The 15,515-nt window shown below is 39.2% G+C and overlaps 1 protein-coding gene across 2 annotated transcripts in view; it reads right to left on the bottom strand.

Moving 5' to 3' along the window:
- The window catches only part of LOC134346986 (tyrosine-protein kinase JAK2-like), a 280,271-nt gene that overhangs the window by 209,553 nt on the left and 55,203 nt on the right, over positions 1-15,515 (bottom strand). The window contains exon 1 of one of the 2 annotated variants that reach the window (XM_063048926.1): positions 4,098-4,116. The exons of the other annotated variant lie outside the window; for it this stretch is intronic. The gene's annotated coding sequence lies outside the window, so the exon portion shown is untranslated. Of the gene's footprint in view, positions 1-4,097; positions 4,117-15,515 lie in introns of those variants that run through there. 2 annotated transcript variants of the gene reach the window in all.

Consider the following 15,515-nt stretch of genomic DNA (forward strand, 5'->3'; position numbering starts at 1 on the left):
CAAAGGAAAAATTCACAGTTTCTATTATTTATGGCAGTGGGAATTTACCTTCAGAGTAAGGCCTTCCAGTCAAAATACTGCTGCAGATGGAAAGGGTGAAATAATAACTCATCCACAGATCGACCGCTGAGAGATGGACACAGTTAAGAAAAGAGTCATCTACATTTACGAAGAGAACCAACTGCTCTTTTGTAGGAACTTATTACCTATGCATGGTGGATAGATTGACCACTGGAATGGTTGTGAGTATGATACAGGTTTCATTAGTAACAAGAAAGAACAGAATTAGGAAAGTTACTGCGGAGATAATTGTTACATTAAAATTACTGTAATGTTTAAAAGTTCAAAGTAGATTTATTATCAAATTATGTATACTATGTATAACCTTGAGACTCCTTACCAGTAGCCACAAAACAAAGAAACCCAATGGAATCTATTAAAAAAAAGGACTGTCAAACACCCAATATGCAGAAAAAAATACAAATTGTACAAACAATAAGAGAAAACAAATAACATTCAGAAATTAAGTTCACAAAAGTGAACCACAGCCATGAAGCCAACCACAGCAGCCAGTTCTGGGGCCCATTGGTCGCAGGCCACAGCCTCAGTTCAGTGTCGAGACAAGCAAAACTTGCACAGCAGCAAGCTGAACCGACAGGTCCATCGCCTCCGGCCCCTACATCCTGACCTCCTCAAACTGGCCCGGCACTAAAATCATCCAAACCTTGGGTCATTCCTCGCTCTCGAACCCGGCACTGCCGCTTTGATACGCTCTTGGAGCTGGACCCCACAGCCTCGATTCAACCCGTACCCGACCTTTCCAATACGGTCTGGTGCCTAAATCAATCAAACCACGGGTCTTTCCTTGCTCTCAGACCCCACCACCTTGACACTGCGTTGCCTCCATTAGCCTTGTCTTGGATCTGCCTCTTCGAATCAGCTCCGTCTGCTACAGCATTTGCCATACGTTGACTCATTCCCTGCTCCCGGGCCGGGGCCCGGGCCCCCCACCTTGAGTTGGCTTGTACACACCACACCGCAACCATCCTGCACCTTTGAGATTTCAGTTCTGATCGCAGAATTGCCAGGTTGTACTAGCAGCTCAACAGCTCAAACCAAAAGGGAAGTTACAGGCTATTAATTGCAGTGATCATATCTGAGAAAAGGGTGTGATTAGTACAGTAATTTTTTGTTTTGTCTGTGACCTGCAAACCACCATCTTAAACACAGAAGCTTAAAACGCAAATAAAGGCTTTTTGCTACAGAAAAAGATATTTTGGTTTGTGGTCATTTACAAACACAAATTCAATGACTTCAGGATCATTGTTATTATAATCACATGAATGGCCTATTGCAAGCCAGGGAAAATTTTAGTCTGATACCTTGTTAAAACTTTAGATAGTTGCTCATCTTTTAAAGCTCTTCTGCTTTTATACCTCTTTTTTCTGTTGGTGGTGCCAGGAGAGATTGCCAGGACAAGAAACAAGAGTCCTTCTATCTACTGGCTTGAATTTGGGGAGATGAAACTGCTCACTCCACCTTTACTGGAGCTATGATAACACCATCTATCCCACATCTCAACAGGAGTTTTGACAAACAGCTTGTAGCATAGGCCTGATTTTATTCTCACAAGTCAGTTGTAAAAAAAAGATCACTCCCTACCTTTGCACATAGTTTTCTTCCTTTGATTGTTCTATCTTTCCTCTCCTTTCTATAAGTGTATACCTCAGATAAATATTATGTGGAAATTTGTGACAAATATGACTATATGATCCTCAGTGATGTGCATGCAGAGGAACTTAAAACTGTTTACACTCTCAATCCCAGATCCATTGATGTCAATAGGGGTTAGCCTGTCTCCATTCCTCTTGTAGCCCACAACCTGTGCCTTTGTTTCTGTATCTTATTTCCAAGTATCTTGTTTTCTTTTAAAAAATCATATGACTTTTATTTTATTTATCTATTCTTTTATTTTAGTGTGTGAATGTATACTTACAGGAATATATTATTTCCTAATTCACCCCAAGCATACAAGTCTGCTACTGCCAAATGTACAGTACACTTTACAATACATATTTGTAGCACAGGTCCAACAGTCTATGCCAGTGCACAAACTCTGTATGTCTACAAGTCTGCATGATGTCCTATTCTTTCCTCCTTCACTTACTTTGCTTTCCTTTAAAATGTAGACTGCTCCTAGGCTATTTATCTCCACATTCCCATGTATCATGCTTGCGCTAGTTCTGATTAATCTATTTCCTCCTAAATTCCTTTCGGAAATTATTAGTGAAGGTTTATTAGGGTTGACACACTGGTGCAACAGGTGATGCCAGCCACAGTAAACCACATTTAATCCTCGCTTCTAGTAGCATAGGGTTTATAGCTCCCTATGTGACCATGTGCATTTCCTTGGATGTTCTCATTTACTCCTGCATCTCAAAAGGTACCAAGTAGAATTGGAGAAGTTGATGGGCACATGAGAGGGAACATGGAAATAAAGGGCGCAGTGAGACTGAAGGATCACATTTGAAACTGCACAGACTTGATAGGTTGAATTGTCACCTTTATCTTGAAAGAATGAGAATTTTAAATTTATAATCTCTAACTGTAAATCCACCTATACCCCATTATAAAATCCTTCTCTGTTGGTGCCGTCCTTCAAGATAACTTCTCAGTTCCTTCTCAACCTTTTAACTGTTTTTTACCTTCTGCAGGGTCTCAATATTATTTTTATAACAAGGACTCCATTAAATAGATGGAATCTTAAAATGTGGTCAAAGACTCGATAATAGCTTAAAAAACATGCATTATGTTTGCGACTTGTTACATTTAAACAATTTGTATTTCCATCACATTATTAGGAATTTTAAATATTCAGTTTGTTGCCCTTAATAATGATCACAGAACATAGCAATGAACTAGTTATGGACTATTTTTCTCCTTATGAATGACTCCATGTGACTGGTAAAGCACCTACCCACCCTTTAATAGATTTAATGTGAATTGCTTCATTTAGTGAAATTACAAATAATCCGAATACCTCAAGTATTTCCCTACTTTGTTGCCAGACTGCAGGTTGGAATGTTATGATTCCCATATTTTGGCCAAGCCCCAGTAGCACAAAACCATTCTTCCATTCCTAAGGTAATAAATAAACCTCTAAGTAGAAACACATACAAAGATGACATTACTGCTTCCAATACAAAATTATAATTGCAGACAAACCAGTGGCAGGGTTTTCCTGCACTGATAAATTAACTGGCCAACTTTCCAATTGTTTTAACTTCATCCAGTTTATACACCCACCAACACAGGCCTGCGCCCCAAGAGTACCCACTTTGACCGCTATGGCTCATTGCTGTGGCCAGGTTGCGAGAACTACCAACCCACCCACACTAGTATAAAACCTTGGGTTCTGAGAGCAGCACAAACTTTCATAAGTAACTTTGTTTTCACAATGTTGAATATTTGTGTTAAAATAATCCCTCCTCGAACTGCGCCATGGATGGTTGCAAGCCTGGCAGTGAAAGGAGGAGGGTTGGGCATGGGCTAACAATCCCATCCTGTAAAAACCCAGTGTTACATGAATGTCAACAGAGGCTCAAAAGACCTCATCCCTGGGACAAGAAGGATTTTTGAAGATGAGCTACAACTGGAGACAATTTGAAAGAATGGCCCAGGACAAAAGATTTTGGAGAGCTGCTGTGGGCAGTCCATGCCTCAGTAGGGTGATAAAGAAAAGAATCCTTTCTCTATTATGCATAGTGACAAACAAACATCAATTAGTACTGAAAAAGCAAATCAACTGTAAATGCTTGAAAAAAACAGAAAATACTGGAAATACCCAGCAAGATAGCAGTGAATAATACCACACCCCCAAAGTCTCCCCAAACCAATCAGTCCTTCATTGAATAAATAACATTTCCCCACAGACTCCCCAAACCAATCAGTCCCTCATTGAATAAATACCTCCCCAAAGACTCCCCAAACCGATCAGTCCCTCATTGAATAAATACCACCTCCCCACAAACTCCCCAAACCCATCAATTCCTCATTGAACTGGTCTTGCACTATCACAGAATTAGTGAAATACCAACCTCAGAAACTGAAGTCTCTGGCAAGTAGACAGAAAACCTGAACAAAAAAGAAATTTCAAAAGCTCATTTTAAAAATAAATTTAACACACCCACAAATTCAGTTACATTCTGTTTAGAATTATTTACACCATTAATTTCTGGATATGCAGATATTCATTTAATGAGAATTGGGCTCATCTTCTTAAGACAAACGAGGAATGATTTCTTCACATGAAGGATGGTGAATCTTTGAAATGGTGTACCTGACAGGCATATGGAGGTTCCATTGCTGAGTTCTTTCAAAGTGGAGATTGAAAGATTTCTGGATATTAAGGGATGTGGGGTATAATGCAGGAAAGTGGGAAGTGGGACTGAGGTAGAATTTAATGAATGGCAAAGCAGGTTTTAAGGGCCAAATACTGCTGTTTCTGGATTCTTATAATTATTAAGCCAACACTGGTGCAAAATAAAATCATAATGTTTTTGTGCTTGCCATCAATACTGGAAAAAACAAGCAGAAAACTACCCTTAGAATATTTTAATTCTGACTCCAATTACATGCTAAGAAGAGACCATCCTCAGGGTGGAGGAGCAACACCTTATATTCTGTCTGGATAGCCTCTAGCCTGTGGTATGAACATCAATTTCTCCAGGCTCCCCACACCTCTATTCCCCACTCTGACCCTTTACTTCTTCTAACTTGCCTATTACTTCCCGAGTTCTCTCCTCCTTCCTGTTCTCCTATTGCTCGCTCTCCTCTCCGAGCAGATTCTTTCTTCTCCAGCCCTTGACCTTTCCCACCTACCCGGCTTCACATATTACATCCCACCTAGCCTCTTTCCTATGCCACCCCCCAACCTTTTAATTCAGGCATCTCCCTCCATCTCCCTGTCCTGAGGAAGGGTCTAGGCCGAAATGTCCACTGTTTACTCTTTTTCCATTGATGTTGCATGATCTCCTGAGTTCCTCCAGTATTTGTGTGCATTGCCTTGGAAAACATGTAGCACTTCCCACATGATAATCTGCCACTTTAAGCAAAGTGATGAATTTTACATTGATGATAAATTTTACTAACACCTTCAATACATCAGCTTTGGTCAATTGAGGAAAAGAGTTGAAGAGATCAATCCCTCACACCTGCCACAAAACTCACTGGCCACTGGACACCAGTAGTCTGTCCTTCCCTCCTATATTCTTCTGTGATTTGCAATACCTAGAACAGAAAAATAACACCTACAGTTTCCTGAAAATCCTCCATATAAATGGAAGAATATGCAAACTAACAGATTCAGGTGTCTTCCCCTTTCGTTTCCGGCCTCAAAAGAGTCTCGGCCCAAAACATTGACTGTTTATTCATTTCCATTGATGCTGCCTAGCTTGCTGAGTTCCTCCAGAGTTTTGTGTGTGTTGCTTAGGATTTCCAACATCTGCAGAATTTCTCCAATGAATGACTTCTTCCAGAGAGAAGATGGAGGACAGAAGGAGAGGGGAGAAGGTGTTGTTGGGGGGGGGGGGAGAGGAGGGAGGTGCGGGAGGGAAGCGAGTCACAGGGGGGTGAGTGGCGACTTGCGGGGAGCGGGTATGAGGGAGGGAGTTAGTTGGGAGAGAAATGTTCTATGACTTCACTATCAGAAAGCTATTATTTTCTTTGGAAAATATGCTCAAATTGTTCTCAATCTTTGGACCAGAATTTGGTAAAAAAAAATCCAAATACTGCTGAGCACTGCAATCTGTGCTTTTCAATTTTCTTCAGTATCTTAGTTTTTGCTTAAGCTTGTACTTATGTTGTCACTCACACAGTGCCTCCCCAAAGAGAATAGTGGGTGATGCACTGTGGCAGAAACACTAGTGGACAACAGAGGTTTACAGAGGTTTCCTGGCATAGAAGCACTGTCAATAAATCTCTCTAAAAAGACCCCTTTCAGCATAACATATCCTCTTCGCTGATGATCAACACTGGCGCACCTCAGGGGTGTGTGCTTAGTCCGCTGCTATACTCTCTATATACACATGACTATGTGGCTAGGCATAACTCAAATACCCCTCTACAAATTTGCTGACAATACAACCATTGTCGGTAGAATCTCAGGTGGTTACAAGAAGGCATACAGGAGTGAGATAGACAATAGACAACAGACAATAGGTGCAGGAGTAGGCCATTCAGCCCTTCGAGCCAGCACCGCCATACACTGTGTTCATGGCTGATCATCCACAATCAGTACCCTTTTCCTACTTTCTCCCCATATTCCTTTACTCCGCTATCTTTAAGAGCTCTATGTAGATCTTTTTTGAAAGAATTCAGAGAATTGGCCTCCACTGCCTTCTGAGGCAGAGCATTCCACAGAACTACAACCCACTGTGTGAAAAGGTTTTTCGTCAAATCCGTTCTAAATTGTCTACCCCTTATTCTTAAACTGTGGCCTCTGGTTCTGGACTCCCCCAACAGCGGGAACATGTTTCCTGCCTATGAGATATGCCAACTAGTGGAATGGTGCCGCAGCAACAACTGTCTGAGGATCTAACTTGGTCCCAACATATGGATGCAGTTATAAGGAAGGGAAGACAGCAGCTATACTTTATGAGGAGTTTGAAGAGATTTGGCATGTCCACAAATACACTAAAAAACTTCTATAGTTGTACCATAGAGAGCATTCTGACAGGCTGCATCACTGTCTGGTATGGAGGGGCTACTGCACAGGACCAAAAGAAGCTGCAGAAGGTTATGAATCTAGTCAGCTCCATGTTGGGCACTAGCCTACAAAGTACCCAGGGGATCTTTAGGGAGCGGCGTCTCAGAAAGGCAGCGTCCATTATTAAGTACCTCTAGCACCCAGGGCATGGCCTTTTCTCACTGTTACCATCAGGTAGAAGATACAGAAGCTTGAAGGCACACACTCAGCGATTCAGGAACAGCTTCTTCCCCTCTACCATCCAATTCCTAAATGGACATTGAACCGTTGGACACCACCTCACTTTTTTTAATATACAGTATTTCTGTTTTTGCGCATTTTAAAAAATCTATTCAATATACATGATTGATTTACTTGTTTATTTATTATGTTTTTTTTCTCTCTCTGCTAGATAATGTATTGCATTGAACTGCTGCTGCTAAGTTAATAAATTTCACGTCACATACCGGTGATAATAAACCTGATTCTGATTCTAATCTTCCCATAACTTGATTACCTTGAAACAACAGTAAAAAAATTGTATGCAATTCCAAAGATAAACCTTAGAAAATGCTTCTACAATGGCCTCACCGAAACTGAATAGGTACAACATTTGTGTTAATATATCATTGTCGGCAATCTCAGAGCATCCCCAAGGATTCTACAATTCTGGTAGGGTCACTGCTGCAATGTAGGATTGCATTAAAACAGCCAGAAAATCTGTTTCTAGGTGTTGTGGCTATTGGTTTGAAGATAAATATTTACCAGACCACTAGGAGAAACTCCATTTGCACCTCAAAATAGTGGCATGGGAAACTGCAGATGCTGTAATTGGGAGCAATTACCAAATTACTGGAGCATCTCACTCTTGATGTTGATCTCAACCCAAAAACATTGATCATTCCTCTGCCTCCTTGGAGGCTACCTGACCCACTGAATTCCTGCCGCAGTTTGTTATTTGCTTTCTAATATGGTGCTGTAAGACACTAATGACCAAAGTTCAAAATAAATTTATTATCAAAGTACACGTACATCACCATATACAACCCTGAGATTCATTTTCTTGTGGGCATACTCAATAAATCCAAAATAGAATGAACAAATGACTGCACCAACAAGGCAGACAACCAATGTGCAGAAGACAACAAACTGTGCAAATACTAAAAGAAAGGAAAAACAAGAAATAATAGTAATAATAATACAACTGGTATCATCCCAAAGTCATTGCACAACAGCATTAAATAATTAGGGCTACGCCACTAGAATAGTCTGAAAGTTCCTAGCAATTGACAAATGAGCGTGCTTGGCTATGCCCGTACCTCAGGTTTTACCAGCATGAATTGAGAAAAAATAAATAAAAATACTAATAATAAATTGTAGAGTTTATAGATACACTGAAACAAAAGCCTGTTGCATACAAAGCCAAGTTAAATGGATACATGAAACACACCAGACGAATTATCAGTTTATATCGGACATTGACACTAAATTTGACACACCCAAATGTCACCAATCCCAGCAAAGGATTACCAACAAAGAGATATTGAACTTTTGGTCTAATATCTGGTCAAACAGGGTGATGCACAATCAAGAAGCAAGCTGGATTAGGGAGGAAAAAGAACGCACGCACATGATTGAAGAAATGCTAATATCTGAAGTTATAATGGATATGCTGAAAGAGATTATTAAAAAAATACCCACTACTGGAAAAGTACTGCAAAAGTATGGAATTGCCTTCATCCATATGTATTAATACATATCAACAGTTTTCTTAAAAATTCTGAAAAAATGCCTGATTTTTTGACAGAAGTTAGAACATAATTTTAACCTAATGGGGAAATCACAAAAGATCCATCAAAATATCATTCTGTTACTTGTTTACAAACTATATATAAAGTTGCAACATCATGTATCTCGCAACTAATCACCACTCAGATAACCACAATATACTTACAGAAGAGCAGAAAGGGTGCCATAAGGGTATGAAAGGATGCAAAGAACTGATAACAGATTCCATAATTCTAAATCAAGCTCTGTGGAAAAGCAGAAATCTTTCATGTTGCTATATTGACTACCAAAAGGCATTTGAATCTGTCCCATATTCATGGTTAATAGAAGTTCTTATTATATACATAAACTACAGGCAGTACTTGTGAAATTCCTGCAACATCTGATGAAGCAATGATATACTACAATCACTCCATCTATTAATAACCAAAAAAGAACAACCGCCTTTATCAAAATAAACCGAGGCATTTTCCAAGGAGACTAAGTCCACTATGGTTCTGTCTAGTATTAAACCTGTTCCCTAACTTACTGAATCAGATGAAAACTGGAAGACATCCTCATGATCTGAGCATACCAGATGTTGATAAGGAAGTGTCAAACACCTGGTTCAGAGGTGGAGACCTCTTCCCAGAAATCGAAGGGTTCCTTGCAATAAATAGAGGACCAGGAGTTAACATAGAAAAATTATTAATGGTACATAATAAAAGACCAACAAATTCAAGACCATAAATGTAGAAAATGCCAAGAGAAACTAGAAAAATCCAACACATTACAGGATCCTGCAACAGTTTAACTCAATCTGATTACTTACACATGCATGATCAAGCGGCAAACATCATTCATCAAAATCTTGATTTAAAATACAAACTCATGAATGATATCACACCTTACTATAAATAGAAGCCTGATCCAGTTTTAGAGTCAGAATCCCACAAATTATATTACGACTGAGCTATTATTACAGATAGAACAATCCGGATGTAATACAGGATAAACAAGAACAACTTATTTAATAGTTGCAGCCATTCCAAACACACACAACATACAGAAATCAGTAAGTGTAAACACCAGAAATATGCTGAATTAAAAGAGGAAAGTAAAAGACTTTGGAACATGAACAGGGTGTACATTGTCCGGATAGCAATATCTACAACTGGCACTACACAACTGCATTAAACAATTAGGGCTACACTGTAATATCTATGTAAATCTTCAAAAAGCTGCAATACTAAGCACCACTAGAATAGTCTGAAAGTTCCTACAATTGAAAAATGAGCGTGCTTGGCTATGCCAGTACCTCAGGTTTTACCATTTCGAGCTGAGAAAAAAATTAATAATGATAACAACAATTTTTCATGGTAGGACAGGCATGTCCCTATCTTGCCGGGGTGTGAGACTCGGCAGCTACTCTCACCTAGTTCAGCATGGTATGGCGACTGTCACATGCAGCTACTTGGTGCCTCAGGTGAGAGCCAAGTGTCTGATGTGGACCAAATGTAACATTCAAGATGATTGTCGATACCTTCAAATTCTTCATAATTCCTAACTTGTAATGAAATAGTTTCATTTTCACTTCTGGCTGTTTCTGGCATTTCCAAATCTGAATGCTTAAAAGTGAAGTGTGCAAAACAGTTTTGAATTGTCTTACTGATTACTTCTGACCAACTATCAGTGACCAAAATCACTGCTTAGTGAACACAAACACGCACAACTGACACTGCTTAAAATCTGTTCGCTCTAAGCATGATGTTGTGTATAACGGTCACACGACTTGCACGTGACTGATGTTGGAAAGTGTTCGGCAAATCTCCTGCCCCAATTAAGCAACATATTGCCCCCAAATAAAAGAAGGGAATCCCAGATATTTTCTAGATTAGTTTTTGTTGTTTAAGAGTTGCCCAAATAAGTAGCTGTCCCAATTAAGTGATGGCTAAATTAACTGGAATCCACTGTATGCCAATACTGAAATACATTTGGCATCACCAGAACTTTCTGTGCTTTTAGTGTAGGGGTAGCAAACCTTTTTCAGCGTATGCACCTACATCGGCAATAATCTCTTGTGTTCCACGGTAATTTTGAGCAGAGATCATTATTTATTACTGAATTAGTAACAATAATTATGGACTTCCCTTAAGCAAAAAATTAGAGTCCTGTTGTTGAAATAAATGAAACAATTTTGAAACCTGTTCAAAGAATTATCAATATTAATCTTCAGAAAGTAAGATTGAAATACAATACTTTTTCTAAATAGTATCGTTATTGTAACCATTACTATCCAAATACTGATCTGTACACCAGGACTTCAAAATATGTCATCCAACATCATGTGTTCTTACAATTGTCTAGCTGATGGCAAGATGGCATGAGACGTTTCCTGTGAAAGCATCTCACTGTTCTCAGGTTGTAAAAAGTCATTTGCTGCTTCATTTGACAGAAAAAATAATTATTATATATTATGGGTGGGGTTTAAAGAATTGAGGGGCAGCACTACATGGCACATGCAAACAAAATTCTCGCGTGTGTCACAGGTTTGCCTCCTGTTTTTAGTGGGCTTTTTATGTCTGTTTAAAAATGTGGATCATTTTACATAAAGATAAAATTAATACTAATCTGCATCTGCAACAAGATGGAATTTGACTGTGCAGATGAAATAATTTACATAAATTCAAACTTCACTTAAAACTGCGCATGGACAGTCGCAAGCCTATCTGTGAAAGATGGAGGGTTGGGCATGGGGCTAGCAATCCCATTACGTGCTACAAAGACACAAACAAAAGCTCCAAAGACCTCATCCCTAGGAGAGGAAGGATTTTTGCCTAGAAGATACATAGACGGCTGCACCTATCTTGAAAAAGACAAAGGACTCCGGCGAGCTGCTTTGGGCAGCCTATGCCCCAGAATGGGTAACGCACTTAAGAAGAAGAAGAAACTTCACTAAGTGACTGTGCTAAAAGATGTCCTCTTTACAGAGGAAGCATGAGACATAGATACATTATTTGCAAAGTTCAATGAAAAAGACATGGATTAGTTCACTGAAAATAATTCCTCAGAGCTTCTGCCAACCTTATCTTGGATATTGGCAATGGTACAAGGGATAGTCTACATTTTTACAACTCTTGTTCTCTATAATATCATTAGAATGCCATTCACACCTATTTGATGACCAGTTTTCAATTATTTGTGGCAATTAAACAATTCAACCCCAACTTTACCAATCTATTCATGTATATTATTGAATGAGTAATATAAATATAAATGACTTGGAAGAAGAAGTGGAAGGCTGGGTTAGTAAATTTGCAGATGACACAAGAGCTAGTGGTGTTGTGGATAGTGTAGAAGATTGTCAAAGATTACAAGGGGACACTGATAGAATGCAGAGCTGGATTGAGAAGTGGAAGATGGAGCTCAGTCATGAAAAGTGTGAAGTGATTCATTTTGAAAAGTAGGAATTGAAGGCAGAATACAGGGTTAATGGTAGGATTCTTAGCAAAGTAGTAGAACAGAGGGCTCAAAGTAATATTGCAGCTGTTAAAATTTCTGATTAGCCCACACTTGGAACATTATGTTCGGTTCTGGTTATCTCTTTATAGGAAGCATGTAGAAGCTTTAGAAAGGACACAGAGGAGATTTACCAGGATGCTACCTAGATTAGAGAACATGTCTTAAGATGATAAATTGAGTAGACTAGGGAAGTTTTTTCTTTGGAGTAAAGAAGGATGAGAGGTAACTTGATAAAGGTTTATAAAATGATAAAAGGCTTAGATAGAGTGGATAGTCAGAGTCTTTTTCCAGGCCAAAAATTAATATTCTGAGGGAGTTTAATTTTAAATTGATTGGAGGAAAGTACAGGGGAATTTCAAAGGTAGGTGTTAATTTTTACATAGAGAGTGGTGGGTGAGTGGAACATGCTGCCAGGCAGGGGTGGTAGAAGCAGACACACTGGCTATATTTAAGAGACTAGTCACATGGATGAAATTAAAATGAGGGCTGTGTGGAAGGAAAGTATTAGATTGATCTTTGAATAGGTTAAAGGGTCAGCACAAAATTGTGGGCCAAAAGGCCAGTACTATGTTGTTCTGGTCTATATCTATGTTGTATTGTACTTCTGAGTTTATTGTTAATCAATTTTGAGCCAATTGCCAACAGTCTCATGAGGATTCACAGGCACAAAGGACTTGCGACTGATATTTCAAATAATTTATATAGTGAACAGAAAAAAAAGTATTGTCACTTTGATTAAGGCTTAATAATTAGGGAGATAGTGCAAGGGGAAAGAGTGGGATGGAAGTGGCCACACAGTGTGCTAAATTAAATACGGAAAATACCGGCAATATTCAGTAGGTCAGACAAAAGTTCTGAAGAGAGAAACAGATGTAATGTTTCAGGTTTAATCATTTTTATGATAAGAATACAAGTTAGAAATTGCACATGTTCTAAATTGCTGAGATTAGGGATGGGGTGGAATGAACAAAGGGGATGTTGTACGTGCCACAGTTGTACAGCTTAGTATAAGTGCTCCTTCACAACTCCAGTGACCTGGGTTCAATCCTGACCTCCAGAAAAACTTGTGGGAACTTTGCACATGCCCCACGATTACCCGTGTTTCCTTCAGGTGCTCCTGTTTCCTCTAACACCACAATGATGTGCAAGTTGGTAGCTTAATTGGTCACTGGAAATTGCCCTTAGTGTCTGTCTAGGTGAGTGGTTAAATCTTTTGCAAAGTAATGGGAATATGGAAAGGTTACAGGGAACAGGATTATTTTGTGAGTTGTTACAGAATTTATAGTTTAAAATAGCCTCTTTCAATTCCCTTTAGCTACCTCCTTTCTCTGAAATTTAAACCATGCTTCATTATGAGATTAACATTACTGAGCTGGAAAGAATTCCAGATCCTGACATCAGAGCAGTCTAAGCAGGTTTATATAGTGGTCAGAACTGTCTGCTCACTGAAGGTTTGTGGACTGGATAATCATGTTGGTCCTGATTGGTGGAGACACAACGGACTGCGGATGTTGGAAACTGGAGTTAAAAGCAAACTGCTAGAACGAACTCAGCAGGGCAGGCAGCATTCCTGAAGAGGAGTGGATAGCCTGAAGAATCTCGACCTGAAATATTGACTATCCATTTCCCTCTGCAAATGCTGAATAGCTTGCTGAGTTCCTCCAGGCACTTTGCTTTTTGATTTTGTAGTGTTCACTGAGCATGGCAATTAGCATGCAGACAATTTATTAGCAGTTGAGGTGACATCCTCAAGCGTGCAACATTTCTCTCTGGGAGTGCTCACATTTGTATAGCCCCCTCCCCCATCATTCGCTTGCCTTAGTCCTGATTGGCTACCCCTTTGGCTGACCTTGGAATTCTATTGGCTCACATTTCTTTGGCTCTAAGGATTACAAGCAAATTGCCAAACTCAATGAATACTGCTAAATCGAACACTTCAACCCGCTCTACCAATATTCGCCAATATCCTAAACTTTGTTTTTAACTGTTTCAGTCTTGGTTGTTATTTGTTGGACCCTGCTATACAAAAGATAATCTCTTTGCTTGGCTGCATAAAGTAATCAATCAGTAGCAAAATGCAATGCAGTAAGATGCTATTTTAAGCTACGTCCACACTAGACCGGATAATTTCGAAAATGCCGGTTTCACGTAAAAACAATAGGTGTCCACACCAGCTGTTTTTGAAAACACCTCCCTCCACATTAAAACAGGTATTTGGGCAAATCTCCTCCTACTGGGCAGGCGTAGGTCACACAGAAAACAAGCGAAGAGTAAACGGTATACTTGCTGCTCGTTTGTCCAGTTACAGACTAGAAAAACTTAAAAGGAAATTGCCAGACGAAAGACTTGGTGCACATTTGGCCAGAAACATTTCCTATAGCCATAGTCTCTTCATCGATGAAAGGAACGACAGCTACAACTAAATGCAATAAGGCTCGTTACTGGGCAAAAGTGAAATTTGCGTTACCCCATTTGCTTGTCTTTACTTTTGCCATGTCTTTGTGTATTATTTTGCTGTATTTAACATGCGCAATAAAACGAGTTACTGGGTAAAAGTGACAATTGCATCTATTGAATGTTTGCACAAGCAATACATTAATAAAGCACCTTGTTAAATGTATAAAACATGTCTGCATCAGTGTATCTTGTATTTCCACACAACGTTCCATTAGGCTGTTACATATCTATTGTCAGATATTGTTGTCGTGGTGTTGGAGGTTGCGTTCAAGAAAACAATGAAATGCCGCGCTGCTGCCACCATTTGTTCCGGCACATTATGACTGCGGTTTTAAAAATAGCTGGTTACTCCATACACACTATGCCGGATATTAGGCGTTTTCAGATTTATTCACTCTGGACAGCGTTTCTGAAAAGCTCCGTTTTCGGGGGAGGAAAATGCCATTTCAGTGTGGACAAAGGGTCAAAACAAAGAGAAAAAGCTTCAGTTACAGGTTTATCCAGTCTAGTGTGGACGTAGCCTTAGTGCCACCAGCAGAAGTCAATTATTTGTACATAGTTTCCTTCTTTCGCTTGTTCTTTCTTTTCTCTCCTTTCTATGACTGTATACCTCAGATAAATATTATGCGGAGATTTGTGACAAATATGATTATATGATATATATGTACAGTATCTGAAATACATCTTATGAAGATGTTTGTTTGATGATGAACTTCAATAAAAAATAAATTACAAAAAAAAAATCACACCTGGGGCCATCTTGACATCTTTAACATAGATGCAAATTTGCACATAACAGCAATATGTGCACATAATGCACATAACAGCAAATTTAACTATTTGGGTGACAGCAAACACGAGAGGAAATAATTATGTAGTATCATGAAGTGAAACAACGCATAGTAACCTGAACATGTAACAGTCATTGCTCTGTAGCACCTTTAACAATGGTGAGAAAGCTGACATGATGTTTTATTTTAGACAAGAGATTCTGCAGATGCTAGAAATCCAAAACAGCACACAC

This window comes from Mobula hypostoma, chromosome 5 (genome assembly GCF_963921235.1).
Source record: "Mobula hypostoma chromosome 5, sMobHyp1.1, whole genome shotgun sequence".
Classification (NCBI taxonomy): domain Eukaryota; kingdom Metazoa; phylum Chordata; class Chondrichthyes; order Myliobatiformes; family Myliobatidae; genus Mobula; species Mobula hypostoma.